Below are 21,847 nucleotides of genomic sequence, written 5' to 3' on the forward strand. Positions count from 1 at the left end.
TACCACCAGGTACCTAACTACAGGTACCTTCTGCAAACCATGCCCCTACCAGGTTTGCAACAGATTGTGAACATCCTAGAGTTAGATGGTCCAGTCAGTCATGGCAAGGCCTTTCATGCCATTAAGGAACACTACTTGCATGAGCTAGATGAGACTGCAGTCAGCCCAGCATGGCAGACTACTGTACAGTAAAATTTTATACATACTTTAAAATGATTAAGGCTTTAGTATAATTAATTTATAAACCAGTAGTGAGGTCATTTATTACCAACTATGGTGTGCTGTTGCTGTTTATTAAAACACTCATTCTGGTTTTGTTCGTTTGTACTGTTACTTTGAGACAGGGTCTAACCACATAGTCCAGGCTAGCCCCAACTCCTGTATGTTACCACCCCAAGTTTGGCAGCAGAGTGAGCCTGCAGACACCAGCATCACCACAAACAGGAGTCATTGCACTGTTAGGGCATCAGGATGGCTGGGATGTCACTAGGAAACAGGATTTCTCAGCTCCGTTAGCATCTTATGGGACCACTAAGGTATATATAGTCACTATCGATCAAGACATCCTTACCTGCTTTGGGGGGAGGGGGTTCCACAGAGCAGTGTGGAAGTCAGAGGCAGCCTGCAGGAGTCACTTGTCTTATCTACCATGTGGGTTCCAGGATCAAACTCAGTTCTTCAGGATTGGCAGCAGACACCTTTACCTACTGAGCGAAATCACTAGCACCGTGGAGGCCATTTTCCACGGTGTATAACTATAGACTAAGGAGAAATATGGCCACCCATTATTAGGTTAAATTAGATACAGCACAGGGGACAGGTTTTTGGTTTTGTTTTTAATGGAAGAGAGGCATCTTTTTGGAGACCTTTAAACCCATATTTAAATTTTTGTTATTGATCAACTAGCAACTGGGAGTCCATGAGCAACATGAATATCCTTAACTAGATGCTTGAGACACGCTCTCTTCCCTTGGCTCTTATTTTCAGGTGTGTGATATCAAACCATACACATTTTGTATTTTGCAATAAACATAGAAATGAGAACATCAGAGCTGGAATTCAAATGTCATCAACACTGGGGGAATAACAGAAATCAGGAATGGGAGACTCGAGGGAACCAGGGGAGTAAAAGGGAAGGGAGCTGAGCTGAGCTGAGGATGCTGAACTGAGGATGCCGAGGATGCTGAACTGAGGATGCCAAGGATGCTGAGGATGCTGTGCTGAGGATGCTGTGCTGAAGATGCTGAGGATGCTGTGCTGAGGATGCTGAGAATGCTGAGCTGGAAGCTGGCAGCATGAGTTTGGGAAAGAGAGAAGTAAAAGCAAGCTAGAGGGGGAAAGAAAGTCTTGTCTCAATCCAAGGACAGACAGGGAAGCCAGAGGCATGAGAGCAGCAGGCAGTCACTGATCTCAGTGCTTAAAAGTCCAGAAAGACACAGACAGAGGAGAAGACAGTAGCTGAGAGCTTAGAGCTTTGGCCAGGGCAGAGAGAAAGTGGTCCATGATAAATCTGACCAGACACAATAACCAAGGAGGGAAAGGAGGAGGGCAGAAGGAGAACAGCCTGTTGAGTTAAATGAACTATGGATGATAAATGAGAGAGAGCATTCTCAGATGAGCAATCATGTTAGACGTGGGCTCTTGGAAACAGCCATCTTTTCCACTTGGCACTAATGTAAAACCAGAGGTCATTAAGCCAAATGGCAGGTGGCAAAGCAGCTGAACAACAGAGCATCGTGAAATTTTAAGTGTCAGTGTTGTGTAATAGTGACACGTATGTTAACAAGGTTTTAAAACTAGATAAAACTGAGAGAGAAAAAAATCAATTCCCTTCATTTAGAAAAACACATTTTTATTACCTAATGAAACTGAAACTGTAGCGCCATTGATTTTAGGGCCGCAGACAGGGATTGCTGATTTATTGTATAAAAACTGTACAACTGCAATCTGGAAATCACCTTGCCAGAGAGCGCACAGTGCCTTGGAAGGCTAAAGCATCAGCTATGTCCTAAGGCCATAGCATCGGGATGAAACTTAACCAAACCAGCCCATCGTCCTTGGAAGATAACCTCTCAGAGTGCAGCTCATTCTGAAAATGGACAAGCAAAGCAAAAGGCTTAAGAGTCCGTTCCTCCCCGTCTCTCTCCCCCTCCCCCTCCTGCTACCCTCCCCCTCCCTCTACCCCATCCTTTTCTTTCCTTTGCACAGTTTGCTTTCCATGTACCTGCAGTGTAACCTAATTACTGATGATTCCTCCTCACAGAGGACACACTTCAATCAATAAACAAAGAGGGCTAGGCGGTAGTTCCACTGGCCAAGGACTGTCCACACAAGCATGCGGACCTGAGTTAAATCACTAGAACAAACACACTCTCACACACATGTACACACACATACACACACACACACACACACACACACACACATTCACAGACACAGATGCATGCTCTCACCAGTCATGGCAGCACATGCCTGTGACCCAGCTCTGGGTGATGAAGAAAGCCATATTCTTTAGGCTCACTGGCCAGCGAGCTGCTGGTTCAGTGAAGAACAATGTAGAACAATGGATGAAGACATCCAATAGTTACAAAACTCTGACTTCTGCACAGGCATGTGCACCCATCACACACACAATCATGCACTTACATAAATTCTCGCCTCCAAACAGTTGTATGCATGTACACACACAGACAGAGAGAGAGAGAGAGAGAGAGAGAGAGAGAGAGAGAATAAGCAAAGGTAGCAGAATTATAATACCTGCAAAACCTTAGTAATATCCTTGATTAGATGAGACGGTATGTCAGAGCCCAGGGCTGCACCTGAGCGAGTTTGTAAGCCCAGCCAGGCCATTTCTTCTACCTAGTTCCTGAGGCTGTTTGAGCTTCCAGTGGAAAATGCTATATGAGCCCTCAAAACCAAGACTTTGACTCCATGACATTTCCAGAAGTTTCCCAGTGCCCGTTCTAAGTAACAATAACCTGGTTGCTGACACCCTAGGTTCACACGCAGCTGGAGAAGTGGGCCACATACAAATCTCGCTGATGACACCTGTGGTAAATGTTGGCCCCACAGGGCAGAGAAACAAGGTGTCATCTGCCTCCTGCATTCAGGCAATGGGAAGTATCTACTGCCACCTCTGAAGTCTCCTGTCCAAGACACTAAAAACCTAGCAAGCCTTCATCTCTAAGTCTGCAGTGAGAGGAGAGATGGGAATTAGGAAAGGAAGTTAGAAATTATGTCGTGGGATTACAGAGGCTTCAAATTCAGAATTGACTGAAATCCGCATGTCAAAGGACCTGGTTTTCTCAGCTCAACAAAATGTCAGGGGAAACAAGACAAGTGGATTGAGAGATCTCTATGAGATAACCTACTAGATAAATACATAGCCCTTGTTCAGACTCTGGCTCTACCCCACCAAGCATGCCAAACGTACAAGGTCATAAGGAATATGTCAACAGTGGCCATACATCTGATGAGGTGAGACATTGCATCGTTGTGTTCTGGACTGGTGGCGATGTTGTGTGTCTCTCTCTTTTTTTAAACCATGTCTTCTCTTTGTTTTAAGGACACACACTACAGTATTCACAGATGAAATAATATGACATCTGGTCTTTGTTTCAAATAATTCAGTGGGGAGGGGGTAGATAAATGAAGCAAGATTGGCCATATGTTGATCATTGTTGAGGCTCCGTGATTAGGATAAAGGGATTCATTATACCATTTTCTCCACGTTTGAATATGTTTAAAAGTATTCATCATAAAAAGATAAAAATAAAAGCCATTAGCAAGGCTCTCTGCCTGCTCAACAACCCTAGTGTTCATGGATGCTGTCCTTATCCCTGTTTTTTCTCCTCTGCCCATTGGCCGTGTATGTTCTTATTGGTTCATGAGCAAAATGTTTACAGCCTGCCTTTGAAAACATGAGCCCTAGGCTAGGCGCTAACAATGGCCCTAACCTTCAAGAGATAAAAATGGGAGAGGAGAAAGGGTGTGGGAAAGGTGGGGAGTGTGGGAGGGGAAGGGGTACAGGAGAAGTGGGAGGAGGAAGGGGAGGAGGGAGGGAGAGGAGTGCGGGGTGTGTCTCATCATTACAGCTTTTATAGGAATTCCTGCAAGACCGGGAGGACCTGAAGGGCTTGAGGAGAGCCAAAAAGGAGTAGACAATGCCTGTTCCTTCATCACATGCTGTAACAGTTAGAGACAGCGTGGTTAATCTCTCCTGATTTTCTACTTGCTCTCCTAAGGAGAACTCTCTCTTTCTCCCAGTGGCCCTGATTAACCCATTTTAAAACTGGAGGCTTCCTCTTGCCTGTGCCCTGACAGTGTAATAAGACTGTCTCACTCGGTTCCCCACTGGTGGCCCATGGTTGCTTCGGAGCTCCAGCCTCAGGCAGACACACATATTTGAGTGCACACAGTTGCACGCCTGTGAACTTTCTCTGCTGGGCATATAACTGGGAGTTTACCCTGTGTGGCTGCACCGAATTAGGGCCACACATTACCTCTATACCGCAGGATCTGCCAGTGTCACTTGAATGAAAGGGACATCAAACAGGTCGAGAAAAAACATCAAAAAGACACAAGGAGGGAAAGAAAGAGGTAGCAGCTTGCTGGCTACCACTGGAAAAAAACAGCATCAACCAATAGGTCTTACATCAGTAACTGTAGAGCTAGACCCTGAGGTCCCTAGCACAGAGCGGCTGCTTTTAGGCAGAAATCTTTAATAGGCTTGTTCATTTGGGGCCAAGGACTCGGCTCAGTCAAGTGCTTGTTGTACAAATCATTGGGGCCTTGAGCACCACCCTTAAAACCCACATGAGAAATTGGGCACACAAAACCCATAAACCCACTACTGGAGAAGCAGAGGCAGAAGGCTCCCAGGCACACACTGCCATCTGTTCTAGCCTAACAGGTGAGCTCTGGGATTTAGTGAAAAACCCTGTCTCAAAAACCAAAGTAGAGAATAGCTGGAGAAGATGAAGGACTCTGACCTTTGACCTCCACATACACACACATGCATACATGTACATAGGCACAGATGCACACATGCACACATGCATATGCGCACACATGTGTACGCGCGCGCGCACACACAGGATTCATATGATTTTTTCTATGTTGGTTCTCTCGTGGTGGTTGGCATGCTTTTGTCTAACGTTGTATTGAGGGGGGCAGAAGCACCAATGTTCTAGTGGATCCTGGCAGCCGGACTTGAAGGAGGAAGTGCTGCTGAGGCAGCTGTCCAGGATGTTAGGAGCACTGCTGAGCTACATGTAGCCCCCAAGGGTGACTCCAGTCATGACAGGATTCTTGGAAAGAACACTCATCAACACTGTGACTGTTTAGCCCAGATAAATACACTGTGCCGTAACCTCTGAGGGAGTGCCCCAAACTGGGACGCAGTAATGCTGTCTAAACAGAGCTCAGCTCTCTCTAATGAACAGGCTTTGGGTTCTTGAGTAAATCGCTTGGGTAAATCACTTTACCTTTCTGGGTCACAGTTTCTCATCTGAGAAATTGAGACTTCGTACTCAATAGCTAACAGGCTTCCACGCTAAGGGGGGGAAAAAGCAACGAATGGTGCCTCCCTCACCGTCTGTCTGCTCAGTGCTTGTTGGTCCCTCTGAATTTCCTTCTCAGAATCCCGCACAGCAAACAGCTTATCAGTGTTAACCATCGACAATAGAAATCACTACTAAGGAAAACAAATCACCAGGTAACTGCTTAAACACAGGCTGAGGACAGAAAAGGGTGCTTTGACATCGAAAAGAGCTGAGTTTGGAGTCTGCTCCCACCAGCCACTCCCGACATGACCCTGAATGTGTTATTTAAAATATCTGAACGTGGGTCCCTTGCTGGGAACACATAGACAGTACTAACCCTGCAGGTTGGTGGGAGGAAGAAGATCTGAATAATAGATACATCGTGACTGGTTCTAGACATTAAATTCTTTACAATATGCTCCATGGCCTCTCCATTTCTGCTTTCACCCTGGATTTTCATTTATAAAATAACTGTTATTGCCCTGTGTTCTGTCCCGGACCAAACTCTACAGAGGCTCCTCCAAGTCTGTCTTCTCACTAGACCTCAGCATAAGCCATTTCACCCACAGACAGTTAGACTTATGTGAACACCGGCATCTTTTCTATCTGTTCTGGGCCATGTCCTCATCCCCTTAACATGCCTGCCTGAGAGAGCCAATACTGTCAAAAGAATTCACTGCTGTACAGCCCACACCTGTTGGTAGGTCCCTAACCCTGGCTTTCTACAACAGCTTTTGGGGTGTTTTTGTTTTCTTTTTTAACATGCAATTATAGAATGTTCCCTTGCCCTTTTTTTAGACTGGAGATGAAGCTCACTGGTTGAGCACTTACCTAGCATTTGTGAAGCACTGGGTTCTGGCACTGGTAATGGCGCTGGAGAGATGGCTCAGCGGGTAAGAGCACTGACTGCTCTTCTGAAGGTCCTGAGTTCAATTCAGCAACCACATGGTGGCTCACAAGCATCCATAATGAGATCTGACTCCCCCTTCTGGTGTGTCTGAGGATAGCTTCCGTGTAAATAAATCTTTGGGCTGGAGTGAGCAGAGGTCCTAAATTCAATTCCCAGCAACCATATAATGGCACACAACCACCTGTACAGCTACAGTGTGCTCATATACATAAAATAAATAAACAAATCTTTTAAAGAAAACTGCAAGAAGAAGAAGAATCCACCTCTATCCAGCTCACCCACCTATAGCAAAGTCTGGTCTCACCCTGCAGAACCTCTCCTTTGATCACCCCAGCATTAAGAAGGCTCCAGTCTTTGCTTAAGTAGCATAACAGGACCCATCTGACCCATGATGTTTCCTTCTAAGAGACCTAAAAGGCAACACAAAATAGGCTGGAGAAACAGAAAATGCAGAATGTACGAGGTTAAAATACTAATCAGGGCTTTGGGGGATCCACAAAGCTGGGCAGAGAATCGTCAGAGTTCAGCAAGAACAGAAAGGCCCTACAACACCGCTGAGTTTCAACTGGAATCTCAGAAGGCCACAGCCAACAAATAAAACAAACCCAAAAGAAAATATTCCTCTAAAAGAATAAAATGTGGAATTAAATCCTTTTCATCCATGTTCAAACCAGAATGACCCCTATCTCATCGTTTGGAAGAAAACCCAACGTCCTCTGAAGACATCCAGTGACATCCAGTGTCTCGCAGCGTTCTCCGTGCCTCCACAGCCGCCCTACTCTACATAGTGAGTGCCAGAACAGCCAGAGCTGTAATAGAGAAGCTTCGGTTTCAAAACAAACAAAGTCCCAAACTGTCCAGGCACGATGATGCACATCTATAATCCTAGCATCTGGGAAGCTAAAGCAAGAGAATTGCAGGTCTGATGCCAGCCTGGGTCAGACGCAAGACCCTGTCTCCAAAGGAAAAAGAGAAAGAGGGAGGGAGAAGGGGAGAGAGGAGGAGAAATGGAGGGAGGGAGGGAGGGAGGGAGGGAGGGAGGGAGGGAGGGAGGGAGGGAGGGAGGGAGGGAGAGGGAAGGAAAGAGAGGGAAGGGGGAGAGGGCAGAAAGAAAGGAAAAGGAAAAGGAGGGGGAGAGAAAGAAGGAGGGGGGAAGGGAAGAAAGGAGGGAGGGAGGGGGAGGAGAAGAGGGAGGGAGAGGGAGAGAAGGAGAGGGAGAAAAAGAGAGAAAACAAAACCATATGGTCAAATGGCCAAACCCAGCAGGAAGCTGACAGTCAGGAGAACCGGCTCAGATGCTGACATTATCAGACATGGACCCTGAAAGAACTTTGACACATTCAAGAGAAGAGATGACAAGTGAAGAATGTCAGCAGAGAATTGGAATATGTTTTTTAAATGAAAAAGAGAGAGAGAGAGAATTGAATAAAAACTGTAGCACTCAAAAACATAATACCTAAAACAGGTTGGCCTTGGCACCACAGCACAAGGCAGCTGTAAACTCCCTTGTCACATGAAGCAATTATAAACCTAGACAAGTCTGTCAAGGACAGCCAGCTGGGGATGTGGCTCACCAGAGGCAATGTTCTTACAGAATGTTCGAGGCCCTGGGTTCACTCCTCAGTAACACAAAAGAAAGGGACAATTATTTCATTGCTCTAGAAAGTTCATATTTAAGAAACTAAGCAAGCACGCACACAAGCACTGTAGAAGCAGTAGGTTTCCGTATGACATTTCCAGCCTTTAGCATTAGTTAAGCCTTCTGTGCATCCCTTCCTCTACCCTGTCCTCCCATCCCCCACCCCCATTTAATGCTTCTCTCCCATTATCCCTCTTCACCCCTTTGTACCATAGTTTCTATCCCCTTTTCCTTAAACCTCTCTCTTGTGGCCCCTCGCTAAATTTGTGACCTCTGGGTATTTCAAGCACACATCTGAAGATTCAAAGCTAACATGTATAACACAAGAGAAAATATTCAGCATTTCTCTTTCTGGGTCTGGTGTCTGTTTCTAAATATATACATTTGCCTATAAAAGTCATTATTTTGTTTTTCTTACTAGCTGAATAATGTATCTCAAAATTCTAAGCATTCAATAGTAAGAAAAAGATAAAATATGAAAAGAACAAAGAAGTAGGACCCAGACTCTGTGAAAAAAAAAAATCGATAAAAACTGTGAGTTTCATCCAGGTGTTGTTCCACATGCCTTTAATCCTAGCACTCAGGGGCCAGAGGTAGGTGGATCTCTGAGTTCGAGGCCAGCCTGGTCTGCAGAGTGAGTTCCAGGACAGCCAGGGCTGCACAGAGAAACCCTGTCTTGAAAGCAAAAACAAAAAAACTATCAATCTCTCAAGATGTTGGATTTAGCAAAATTTTCATACAAGTATTAAAATACACTTATAGAACTTTTTAAAAAGTTTAAACAACAGTATGTCAGCAATGATTCAACTAACAGGAAGATCTTGATAAAGAGTAACTATTTAAAAGAAGTAAAGCAAAGTCCAGAAATTTGAAAAAATAATGACTGAAAAAAATTTTACAGTGGTACTCAATAGGACATTAGGGGCAGCAAAATAATGAATGCTATCAATATAAAGAGATACCATTCGATGCTGGGCAGAGTGGCACACACCTTTAATTCCAGCAGAAGGATTTTTGTGAAGCAGAAAGATGTTGGTGAGTTTGGGGCCAGCCTGGACTATAGAGAGAAAGTTCCAGGACATCCATGACTGTATAGAGATATCCTATCCCAAAAAAATCCAAACTGAAGAATAGGGAGAAAAAAATAAAAGAAAGAAAGAAATCTAATTAGCTAAAGGGGAGGGGAAAACAAAGGAAATAATTTTTTAAGCATATTACCTGATAAATCCCCAAAACTGATGCAAAAATTAATTTATGGATCATAAAGTTAAGAGGATTCAAATTAAGATGAACACAGAGATCCACAAAAAGACACATAAAAGCTAGACTACTGAAAGACACACACACAATCTTGAACAAGAGATAGTTATCATAGAGGAAAAATGACTATTGATTGGTCAGAAGTGTGTTACTATAAATTAAAATATATATTGTAACCTCTGTAGCAACCATGAAAGAAAATAAGGAAACAAAATAGACTATGAAAACAGCCTCTAAAATCTGAAGACAGAAAAAGCAGGAAGCAAAAAAATAGTACAAAATAGATGGAAACTTTACAGAAGAGAAATACCAGAATGGAGGCAAAAGTTTTATCAATTAATTTATTAAATGTGAATGAATTCCACTCAACAGAAAGAGGTTGTCTGAGTGGATGAAGGATCATACTGAACTAAACCCAGTCTATCAGAGGTCCATCTCGATTCTAACAAGAAATGACATACCAGGTAAACAGTAAACACAGGCGCTGAAATGTCTATACTAATGTCTAAATAAAACAAGCTAGAGGAAGATATTACTAAAGGCATAAAGACATTGTGTAACAATGAATCCACAACTATATAAGGAAGACAAAATAGTCACAAATATATATGCAATTAATAACTGAACCTTAAAACTCAGAAAGCAATATCTGGCAAATATGATAAATACAAGCACATGGCAATGGTGGAGACTTTCATCTGATAGGATGCTTAATCCAAAAACAACAAACACTTAAACCATCAGCCACACTGACCTGATACTAGAAAACCTCTATTCAGTGACTGTAGGCACATGAAACATTATTTGAAGTAAAAACACATGCAGGACCTCAAAATGTTTCAAGAAATTTAAGTTTAAACTAACATAAAGAGCTAGGCCTGGTGGCACATGCCTTTGATACTAGGACTTGGAAGGCAGGGGCAAGTTCTAAGCCATCCCAGTTTACATGAAAGCTCCAGGGCTACATGAAAGACCCTGTCTCAAAACAAAGATTATCCAAAATATATTTTGTTGTCATGGTAGATTCACTACACCAAATGAAATCTGGGCAGATAAGTCTGGCAATGAGGCAACAGGCTTTTTTTTTTTTTTAAAGGCCCAAGAAGCAAAGGATAAATGGAACTTTACATACTTTTAATGGAATGAAAATATCTTAAAGTTTAAGGTGTAAGAAAATGATACCCAGATAACATTTTATAACTTTAGCGCTTAATTAGAAAAGAGCAGCCTTGAGTCAGAAACCCAAGTGTCCGCTTTGAGGAGACAAGGAATAAATGTAAGTCATAGGAAGACAAAGGAAGGAAACTATAAATACAGAGGGGGTTCAATGCATAGAAAATAGAAAATGGAGAGAAACCACCAAACTACACATTAAAAAGAAAAACAAAACTCATGAGCTCTTTATTTAAGCTGGTGAACAGAGAATAAAAAGACTAAATACATACAAAGTTGGAATATCACTACTGTTTACAGAAATTAGGTGAATAAAATGGACAACTTCCTAAAAACCTGCAAATTGAAAAGGATATATGTAAATTTTATATATAAATATATATAGTATATAGTATTTATATACTATAAATGGGATGATATATATATGTATGTATACTATATGGTATGTATGTATATATATACATATATATATATATATATATATATATATATATATATATACCATCCCGTTTTTTGGTTCATCCCGTTTATAGTGGTAGAATATCTGAATAGACCTATGGAAAGAAAAAAATGAACCAAAAAAGAAAAAAGAAAGAAATGAAAAGGAAATCTCCCCCAAACAATCCCCATGTTCAATGGCTTCTCTGGTGGGAAAAAAAAATCTACCAGATATTTGAGGAGGGAATGAGACCTGTTCTTACAAAGTGCTTTCAGATTATAAAGAAGAGAGTACTTCAAAAGCCACATGGAGATATCAAAGGAGAAGTGCAGAACACCCTTCCTAAACAGGGACACAAAGTCCTTTTAGAATAGATTAAAAGCAAAATTTAGCACCACGAAAAAAGTAGAACATCCTTTACAGATGGAACAGGGGAGATTTATCTCTGGAGAGGGATGTTGGTGTAAAACTGAAAACTCTGTCGATGTGATCAACTGTTAACAAGGAAAGGGTGTGTGTCATCATCCGATACATGCGATACATGCACAGGCAGTGGGATCCACACCCACCATGAGCAAGGTCAAAACTCTCAAACTTCTATATGACCGCCTCCATCTGCCAACGAGCATCATGAAAAAGGCAGAGCTGAAGCATACAACCGTCCCAGACCCAGTGCTTCTCCTTCCGGGTCAAGAGCAGAGTGAGGACGCCTGCTTTTACCACTGAACAAGGGAATGGACGCCCTCATGTCACTCCTAACTGTGGGGGAAATGGAGCAGATGTGACAAGAAGAGAGGAAGGAGAAATGAAGGAAAGAAAAAAACCAACGAGACTTGAAAAGAAAAACTGCAGCTTCCCTGATCCCCAGATTATGTGGAACTCTTTAGACTGTCACAAAGGAGTTCACAGTTCCCCAAAACTGTAGGTTGCAAGGTGTAGGGTCAAATACAAGAGTCAAGTTCATGCCGAATACCAGCATCAGTCTATAAAAACTAACCATTTCGTTCATAGCAGCAGGAAAGGAAAGGAAACCCAGTGAGAGACCCAGGAAAGGTGCTCGGTGCGTGTTTACGTATTTAAACTGACCGATTAATACTGAGGAAATGTTGAGACCTGAATCACGAAAAGACATTCCGCAGTCAAGAACTAGAAACCCCAGTGTATGCTGTGAGGAAGTCAGTCCTCCCAACCCACCGATCGAGTCAACACGGCCACTACCAAAACCTTAGTAGGGAAGTTTTTAGTGTAAATTAGTAAATTTATCTTAATATTTATATGGGAATGTGTAGGATCTGGGAGATCAAAAGATTTTTGGGAGAAACCTAAATTGTACAATTTATACTAACCAGTTTCAAGTTTTAATATAAAGTGATGGAATAATATATGGTAAAGAAGGTTATAAGAATGGATGGACAGATAATAGATTATACAAATAACCATTAAAAGATAATGATGATAGCTAAGATGGATGGATGGATGGATGGATGGATGGATAGATGAATGGATGGATCTGAATTGAAAGCCCAGAAATTATTACAGATCTGTACCACCATACTTAGCTGTTAACTCATTTTTTTAAAGATTTATTTATTTATTTATTTATTTATTTATTTATTATATGTAAGTACACTGTAGCTGTCTTCAGACACTCCAGAAGAGGGTGTCAGATCTAGTTATAGATGGTTGTGAGCCACCATGTGGTTGCTGGGATTTGAACTCAGGACCTTGGGAAGAGCAGTTGGTGCTCTTAACCACTGAGCCATCTTACCAGCCTCATTTTTTTTATAAAAGCACTAAGACAATTTAATGTCATTATACTCCTTTTGAGAAATACTACAGGAAAATTATCCCATGCCTATATACAAATAAATATCAATAAGTAAAGGCTACCTTAGTCCACCTGTAATAACAAACTCCAAGTGGACCATAGATGCAGATACGACAATAACAGTTGTAAAACTCGTGGAAGGAATATGGAAAACCTTGCCTTAGTGGCATCAGGTTCTTAGGTATACCAAAGCCATGTCACAGAGGAACCCTCCCTTAATGACTGGGACTTAATTGAAAACTTCTAAGTAGACAGGAGGTAAAATGACAACACTAACCAGAGAATCAGGAAAACAACTGCAAGTCATATATCTAGCAAAGATCTTGTATCTAGAGGATATAAATTTTAAACAGTCAATATCAGCCAGCAGGAAAGCACAGTGAGTGAAGGAACTTGCTGCCAAGCCTGACAACTGGCATTTGATTCCTGGTACCTACATGGTGGGAGGAGAGAACTGACTTTTGCAAGTTGTCCTCCAGCCTCCACTCATGTACTGTTACACACACAGGTACACACACACACAAACACACGTGCACTCACATGTAATAAAAAGTAAAGTAAAATAAAAATGTGCCAAACACTTGAATGGTTATTTCTTCAAACAAAACTTACAAGTGGCCAAAATATGCATTAAAAACGTGAGAAACATCACTAGCTCTTACTCTAATGAAAATTAAATCACAAATTGAAACCTGTGTGCCAAGGGCTAGAGATTTGGCTCAGTGAGTAGGAGCGCTTGCCATGAAAGCGTGAATATCTGAGTTCGAATCTTCAGATCCAACATAAGATGTGTGGTCTCACACATCTATACATCTGCAACCCCACAGACCATAGGGTTGTTACCGAGATGGGATACTCCCAGGGGCTTGCTGCTTATCAACGTAGCTGCAGGTTAGAGAGAGACCCTCAACCAAGCAACTAAGTCAGAGTGGATAGAGCAGGAGAGTTGGCATCCCCTTCTGGCCTGTGCATTCACATACAGGCACCTTGACCTGCAAACACGCATGCGCATATACCCTACACCAGTTAGACTGGAGACGGAGTGGGAAACTGCCACTTCCATCTTTGCTCCCACTGTGGTTACCATGCAAAAACACTGAGGGACAAACAATTGTGTGGCCATTGCAATATAAAAATGAGTAAATACATTTAAAAAGAAATCTAAAGGTCCACTAGCATGGCTGTGGTTGGTAGTTGTTGAAAAGACTGTAAAGAAACCAGACCCTTTATACTCTGCCAATGGGAATAGAAACTTGGAGCATAATTTGACAATTTCTTATAAAGTTAAATATACATCCAGCATATGACCCAGCAGTTTTATTTGTAGGGATTACCCAAGAAAAATTCAAAATGCATATCTACTCAACGCCTTACATGAATGCTAATGAAAGTATCCTTCAATAACTGGAGACAGTTTTCACTAACTAATGGGTGGATGGACAGACTACAGTCTATCCATCTGATTGAATGCTGTTTAACAGCAAAAGAGGAAGAAAATCATCTAAGTTGCAATGTATACAAGTCTCAAAATCACTAAGCTAAGTGATTTTGAGTGAGAGGTGGGAACAGAGATCATGCAAGCATACACAAGCATTCTCGGAAGGCACAGAATGTCCTCAAGCTATACCGTGATAACAGTGTAGAACTCCTTTAATTAAACCAATATCAATGAACTGATTGCACCCTTAGAGTGGATAGTTTATGGAGGCCTGGCTTCTATAACACATAAACTATAACAAATAAGAAACTGAAGAGAAGATAAAAGTGATCTGGGAGAGATGGTTGGGAAGTTTCCATACCAAAGGCAAAAGGGAAAATGACAATGGAAAACATGGAAGAGAGTTTGTGCCAAACAAGACAAAGTAGAAAGGTCTGGCAGATGGGCATGCACGCATCCAGAAGGAGGTGGGAGATGGAACGAGACAAAGTACTGTGTGCTGGGATGACTGCCAAGAGGAGTCCACGACTGACTCAAGATGCTCTCTGTGATCCCCCAAGCAGGAGAAAGGAGGGAGTGTGCCTTGGAACATTCCAACAGAGTGCTGCAAGCCAGAAACCAAGAAGAGTGTGCACAGGGGGAAAGGGCATGCACCTTCAGCAGACCAATAATAAACTGGCAGCTGACTTTTCTATGGAAAAGAAGAGAAGGGGAAGAGGAGGGGGAGGAGGCTGAGTGAAGGATAAGATGAAAAGACAATGACCAATGATGGCCAAGAACAATGAAGTTACATCTTTAAAACAGTAAAAGAAACAGACACTCCAGAGTTCTACACGAAGTAGAAACATGATTCAAAAATTGAGACGACAATAAAATTAAAATTATCATACGAATAAGTTCTTCCACAAATGAGAAGAAAACCCCAGGGGTGGGGGGAAGCACACACTCACATACATAAGGAGTTACAAATAGAAATTAATTTTAGCTGCAACAATTACTCACCCTGTAATTTTTTTAACCACTTGTGGAGTTGACATGTGTGACAGAAATGAAGCAGAAGAAAGTCGGGAGCTCTGCAGGGCTGGGGCACTGTGGGAGCCATGGAGCATCAGAGGCTAAAACATGAATCTAGAGAGAACAGAGAGAAGGACGGATGCTGGGATCAGCCCCTTGCACTCTGGTGAAAGAATAAAATGAGGTGGGTGACTCATAAATAAACATGGTACCACCTGAGTGACACTTGATTCATCAAAAGCTGCAAAGAGGCAAGGGGAACTGAGGCACGTGGAATAATTAGAAATCAAACAGATATAAACTAGAACTGGAACATGCAACTGGCTGCTGTCCACCTTAATGGACTATTGGGTGCTCTGAAGATTGTCTGAAGAGATGGATGACCAAACAAACTATATGCTGCTCATAAAAGAAATAATAGTCAAAGAAGTCAAAGAAGAGGAAAAAGCCACCCTGTGCAAACCCTGAACAAGAAAAGGCGGGTGTGCACTGATCGGACATAGAGACTTTGGGGTGAAGAAACCACTGGGAGGAGTAGACAGGCAGTTCATAGCAGGAGCCCAACATACAAGAAAAGATTGCAAACATGTGTGTATCTAATGATCTATGTATGAAAAACGACGGAGTGAAAGGAGAAGTAGACACGGTCATTATCACAGAGATTTCAAGTGAGAGGCTTTGCTTAAGTTTCTCAAAACTCACATAGTAATCAGACAAAAGATGTCTGGCTACATCAGAACCCAACAAACAGATTCTTAGAATGACCCCCACCACCTCCACCAAAATAAAAACAAAAACAAACAAACAAACAAACAAAAACCATGACAGCTTAGCAGTTAATGAGCAAACAGCCTGTAGGCTAAAAGGGAAAGCAGAGTGGCCATTTCAAAACACACTGGGCAGACAAGATAAAGACATGTCACAGCACTTGAAGGATGCTTCCACATCCAGGCTCTGAAAGAAAGTCCAGAGCTCTGAATGTGCAGCTGGGGAAAGGAACTAGACCAGAAGCCCAGTATACAACATGCTTGCAAAGCCAGAGAAAGTAATGAGCCAGACACGGGGAGTCACAGTAACAGAGGGGAAACAGGCAAGACAAACAGTCAAAAGAGGCTCACTGAGAAAAATAACAAAACTGACAGGCTCTCATGCTGGACTGAAGAAGGGCAAAGAAGGCACACACTGTCGATGCCGGGGATAAACGATACCACGTGCTTCTCCGCTAAGCTTGAGAAGGTTTTATTACCAACTTGTGTGCAGAGATTTGAAGACTTAATTAAGTGGCAAAATCCCTTAAAGAGAGAAATCAGCCACACAATTATGAAGATATGGACTATCCACCTAGACACATCATTCTCAGATTTACAGCTTTACCAAGAAAACTAGAGAAGGTGGCTTCGCTCCTCATCTATTTCACGCATTTCAAGGAGAACGGAGACAAATCTCTCCCAGAGAGCTGGACCAAAAGAAGGCAGACGCCCTAAGTAATTGTACAAAAGCCACATGATTCCTTCATACCCCAAAAAGTCATGGTGGGGGAGGGGGGCATAAAAGACCAACCCCTCCCCCCACACAGACACAAAGGTCCCATATAAAGTGCTGCTGGCAAATGGAGTCAAAGGCAACGCGTAAATGGCAGCACCCCAGTTGGGCAGGCGACAGAGAAGGGAACTGCCCCTTCCAGCTTTGTTCCCACTGGGGTTACGATGTGGACACACTGATGGGGCAAACAATTGTGTGGCCATCGCAATACAAACTCAGCACCTGCTCGTCCTGGGGATTCATCATTAGGGTCATATTAGAGACAAAACTGTTCAATGAGATGAAAATAACACTTAATGCCACAGCTAAGTACTGGATGCTAGGATCATTGCCACCTAAAATTGTAACTGTCGCTCGAACTGGGATGAGGAGGCAGCAAATGGAAGGGGTAAGGACTGGGTAAGAAAAGTATTAAAACTCCACATTCAATGTGCAAGGTAAGTCGCACACCGAAAACGCAAAGATCAGTGATCAGTCAAGTCCCCAGAGTCCAGTCAAGGTGACAAGAGTCTATTAGGTTTACACAGACAGGCAGAATGATTAGAAAGCAAGACTTTTACAAGTCTGACTCAGAATGGACTGGGATCGAATTGGATGGAGAGCTGTGTTGACTTCATCAGGAAGACAACTCAGTAATGCCGTCATCAACATTCCCCAACAGAGCATATGCTGGGAGCAATGCCAATCAAGACTTCAGTTGGTGTGTGTGTGTGTGTGTATGTGTGTCTGTGTCTGTGTGTGTCTGTGTGTGTCTGTGTTTGTGTATGTGTGTCCCGGTGATTCTATAATGTGCATGCAAATGCCAGACATTAGAAATAGGTTAAAAGAAAACCAAAAAGAAAAAGAAAAATGAGTACCCTAGCTGGTAACAGTGCTACAGTTTTATTAGGAGCATAGCCCAAAAGATAGACTATAGAAGAGGGGAAAAATCCCAACAATGCCCAATGAATCTATGAAAAGAAAGCTATTGCAATTCGGTGGGAAAAATATTTTAAGAAAGTAATGCACAATTAAGAGATATTTATATATGTATGTACCACCATCGCCCTAAGTCATAACTTCACAGTACACACACACACAAACACACACATACACACACAAATCAATTCCAAATGGTTATAGATCTGTAGAAAAGTCCAATTCTAAAACTCTTTGATAGCATAGAGAAACATCTTTGAAATCTCAAGGCAGTTGAAAAGTTCTCAAGACACAGAAAACACTGGCCCTGAAGGGAAGACTTATAAATGGAACTCATAAAATTAAATGCTTATGTACATCAAAATAATTGCAAGATTAAAAAGCCAGTGTGTAGAAGAAAACATTTGTAAACATGTATTGCCAAAGTATTTCCAACTAGAAAATATGAAGAATTTAAGTAATCAACATCATTTGTCAGGAAAACACAATAAGATGTCTACCCTCTTTCCACTCTCCACTATGAACAGCAATCCAAAACGTGGATGAAAAGAGTTTCCATTCACAATTCTGGGCCAGCAAGTGGCATAACCACCTTAATCAACTGTATCAAAGCTAAATTGTACCTGTAACCTATGACCCTTCCTCCTCTAGCAGATGCCCAACCTATAGCACACATATTTAAGTATGATATGCTGAGAAATAGGATCATGAGTTCAAGGCCATCCTCAGCTCCATAATGGGACCCTGTCTCGTGTGTGTGTGTGTGTGAGAGAGAGAGAGAGAGAGAGAGACTCATAACAACACTATCTAAAATGGAAAAACTAGAACTACCAAATGTGCTTCATAGATTCTGAAAATGGTAATATGAACATGTGAAATACTATACAGACATGATTCTATTTGTATAAAGCTCTAAAATGAGTAAGACTATTCTATAGCTCTGGAGTCAGTGCTATTGGCAATCCTTTTTAAGATCTTTATTTTTATTTTATGTGTATGAGGTTTTTGCCTGCATGTATGTTTGAGCACCACATGTGTACGCAGTGTCCAAGGAGACCAGAAGAGGGTATCTGGTGCTCTGGAGCTGGAGTTACAGATAGTTATGAGCTACCATGCGCTTGCCAGGAACTAAACCCAGGTGCTCTACAAAAGCAACAAGTGCCTGAAATGGATGAGCCCTCTCTCCAGCCCTGGATACTGGAAATCTCTTAGGAGCAGATCATTATTGGAAAAAGCAAAGAGAGCGTATGGGGCTCTAAGTATCTCAGTATTCTGGGGTGCGAAGAGTAGTAACTTGGGAGCTCACTGCTTGGAAACTCACTTCCCTGGGTGAACATTAATCTTTAATAATGAATTTTAGCTAAAAACAAATGCCTTACTGTGTCTCAGTATAACAGATGTGACACATAATAGGCTCGGCATGTCGTGACTTTGAAGAGATTTTCCAAAACTCAAATCTGAGCTTTTACTTCCTGTTTTACATATCTTAAGATTTTCCTAGCCTGGGCTTTGCCCAGCACCAGCCACACTGGTTATCCCTATTTTATCCCCCACAGAACGCTACCCCTCTCACCACATCCTCTAGACCAATTTAAAGCAGCTCCCCCCACTCCCTCTCCTTCCCACTTTCTCACTCCAACCACCACACACCTCCTCTTCCTAGGAGGTTCTGCACTCAGCACAGATACCAATCATTCCCACATCTTTCAGATGCCTCCTGACTCCTGCAACCACCTTACATCCCATAAAACTGCACCCTAGTGCAATATGGAAATGCCTGGTCATAATTTCTATCTCCCTTTAGCTCAGGATGGTGAGGTTGTATCAGATTTGCTCATCTGTGGGTCACCAGTGCCTGTCACAACTACATATATGGATAATCAGATGAGCTGAATGAAGAAACCCTGACCATGTCTGCTTGAGAGTTCTCCTCTGCCCCACAGCATGAATTCTCACATGCACTAAGGGCAGCTCCTCTTTTCTGAAGACACTTTATCTGGCAGAGAAATTGGCCATGACCCAGAGTTACTCATCAAACGAGCGAAATTTACTGAAATTCGCCAAATAATGGAATCTTGGTTCAGATAAAATATGAGCTCTAAGTGTTTTAAGCATCTTCTTAATTATGGCCCACTGTGGAAATTTAAAAATCAAAATGGTTGAAGGTTTTATGGTCTTCCATCTTCAACTGTAGAGACAGAGAAAAAAAAAAAAAAAAAAACATTGAATTTGTCATGTTGCCAATTCCTTACCCATATGGTGTCCATTGATAGTGTGGTCTGTTCCTAATGTCCCATTATAATAAGTAAGGTTTTTAATAAGATGTGTTAAATCGTCTTTCACTTGTGTTTGGTAGGAGTAAATGTCCCACCTATACATTACCATGAGTGAGAGATCATAACAATGTCGAATTTCAGTAACTTCGAGTAGTTCTAATTAAAACCCTATCCTTCTTGATAATCCAATGCTCTGGTAGGTTCCTCCTGAAAACGTCTTTTTCCTACTAATATGTGCCTACTAATATGTGCCTTGCATGGGCTCCACTGTCAGAATCACAAAAAGTAGGGAAATTCTAATCTGAACATCTGAATAAAGGCCTAATGATCTGACTCTGATAAATGCTTCCCTGGGCTGGGAGGTGACCCAGGAGTGAGAGCTCATCATGCAAACAGGAGGGCCTGAGTTTGGATTCCCAGCACGTGTGTAACATGCCAGGCCTGTGGGAGGGGTGCTTGCAATCTCAGTGCTGTGGGAGTGGAGAGGAGTCTGGAGCTCTCTAACAAGCCAGGGATTAAGGAAGACACTTGCTGTCACTCTCTGGTATCTACAAGTGTTGTATCTATAGTGCACACACATGGAAACACACATATACCACAGACAAAAATAGTTCACTAAAATAAAAGAGAAATGTTTCCTGGCTGGGACATAGCTCAGAACTAAAATGCTCACCTACTATGTGTGAGGCTCTGCATCCAATCTACAACTACCACGGAGACAAATATATGCTTCCTGTCTGCTATAACCATTTCCTGAGCCACACCATCTGTATCTAGCTTTTATTTCTGATATTAGCCCAGTTCTGAATGGACAGTTAAGTGCCACAGACATATACTACAACTTGTTAACTGTTGTTTCTCGTGAAACTAGGTGAGTCACCCAAATGCCAGATAACCACGTTCCAGGCTGTGGAGTACACACCGAGAATCAGAAGCAAAAGCAGGCCTTGCCTCTGCCTTCCTGGGGCTCACCATCCAGTGAAGATGCTATCTTTTCTTAAATCGCATGAATACAAAGCCATAATATACCAAATGCAGCATCGCTTGAACCGCTGCAACTGCCTCTGACCCAGTCTCCCCATTACCATTCTTGGCTTTTCACTAGCCATTCACTACATGGAAAACTACTCCCAGGTAGTCTCCATCTGTGCTTTCTTTTGGTCTTCAGGTGCTTTGTGCAAGGAAGTGATAGCTCACCACATTTCAAATTCAAATAAACTGTACTGAAAAACAGACTGTGGGTATCACGGGTCGAACTGGAGGACCTGTTAGAAGACTTCTAAAATAAAATAAGGGAAATGGTAGTAGATGGTAGCAGGGCAGTAATGGTGACAAAGAAGAAAATGGTAGGATTTGGTGGCAGAACCGGCAAACCAGGCTTAGCCAGAGTCATCTTCTATGTGTATTCTCCGTGGATAAGCTGAATAACCTCCCACCCATACATCATCACGAATAAGAGATCATAGCAATTTGAACTGATTCACTGACTTCCAGTGGTTCTAGCTAATACATTATTATTTGGATCATCAAATGTCTCTGAAAATACCTCCTACTTGTTAATACGTGGCATGTAGTATCTCCACTTTCCAAGGAGTGAAGAAGAAAAAAGTTCAAGTCAGCTGGAAAGTTACAGTCTACACAGCCAAACAAATGAAGCAACCACTTACTAAACTGGTAGAAGAAATGGGCTGAATGGGTAGCACTTCAGACACTCAGCAATCAGTTTCCCGTGCGTTACACTGGAAGTACCAACGGTAGACAAAAGGGTGTGGAGTAAAGGGGAGATACAAATTAGAGATACAAATTAGAGCTTTGTCAACATATTAAAGGCATGAAGCAAAGAGGATATCTTAATTAGGGTTTTACT

The 21,847-nt window shown here is 42.2% G+C and overlaps 1 protein-coding gene across 11 annotated transcripts in view; it reads right to left on the reverse strand.

Annotated features, from left to right (window-relative positions):
* The window catches only part of Rnf182 (ring finger protein 182), a 64,291-nt gene that overhangs the window by 17,188 nt on the left and 25,256 nt on the right, over nucleotides 1–21,847 (reverse strand). For 3 of the 11 annotated variants that reach the window (XM_085831140.1, XM_085831137.1, XM_085831139.1), the window contains exon 2: nucleotides 15,233–15,358. The exons of 4 other annotated variants lie outside the window; for them this stretch is intronic. The gene's annotated coding sequence lies outside the window, so the exon portion shown is untranslated. Of the gene's footprint in view, nucleotides 1–1,859; nucleotides 1,945–2,028; nucleotides 2,090–6,374; nucleotides 6,575–6,735; nucleotides 6,931–15,232; nucleotides 15,359–21,847 lie in introns of those variants that run through there. 4 more of the 11 variants (XM_085831141.1, XM_085831144.1, XM_085831145.1 and 1 more) reach the window with 4 other exon arrangements.

The sequence above is a fragment of the Mus caroli genome, unplaced genomic scaffold, assembly GCF_978045245.1.
Source record: "Mus caroli unplaced genomic scaffold, Mus_caroli_1 scaffold_15, whole genome shotgun sequence".
Taxonomy (NCBI): domain Eukaryota; kingdom Metazoa; phylum Chordata; class Mammalia; order Rodentia; family Muridae; genus Mus; species Mus caroli.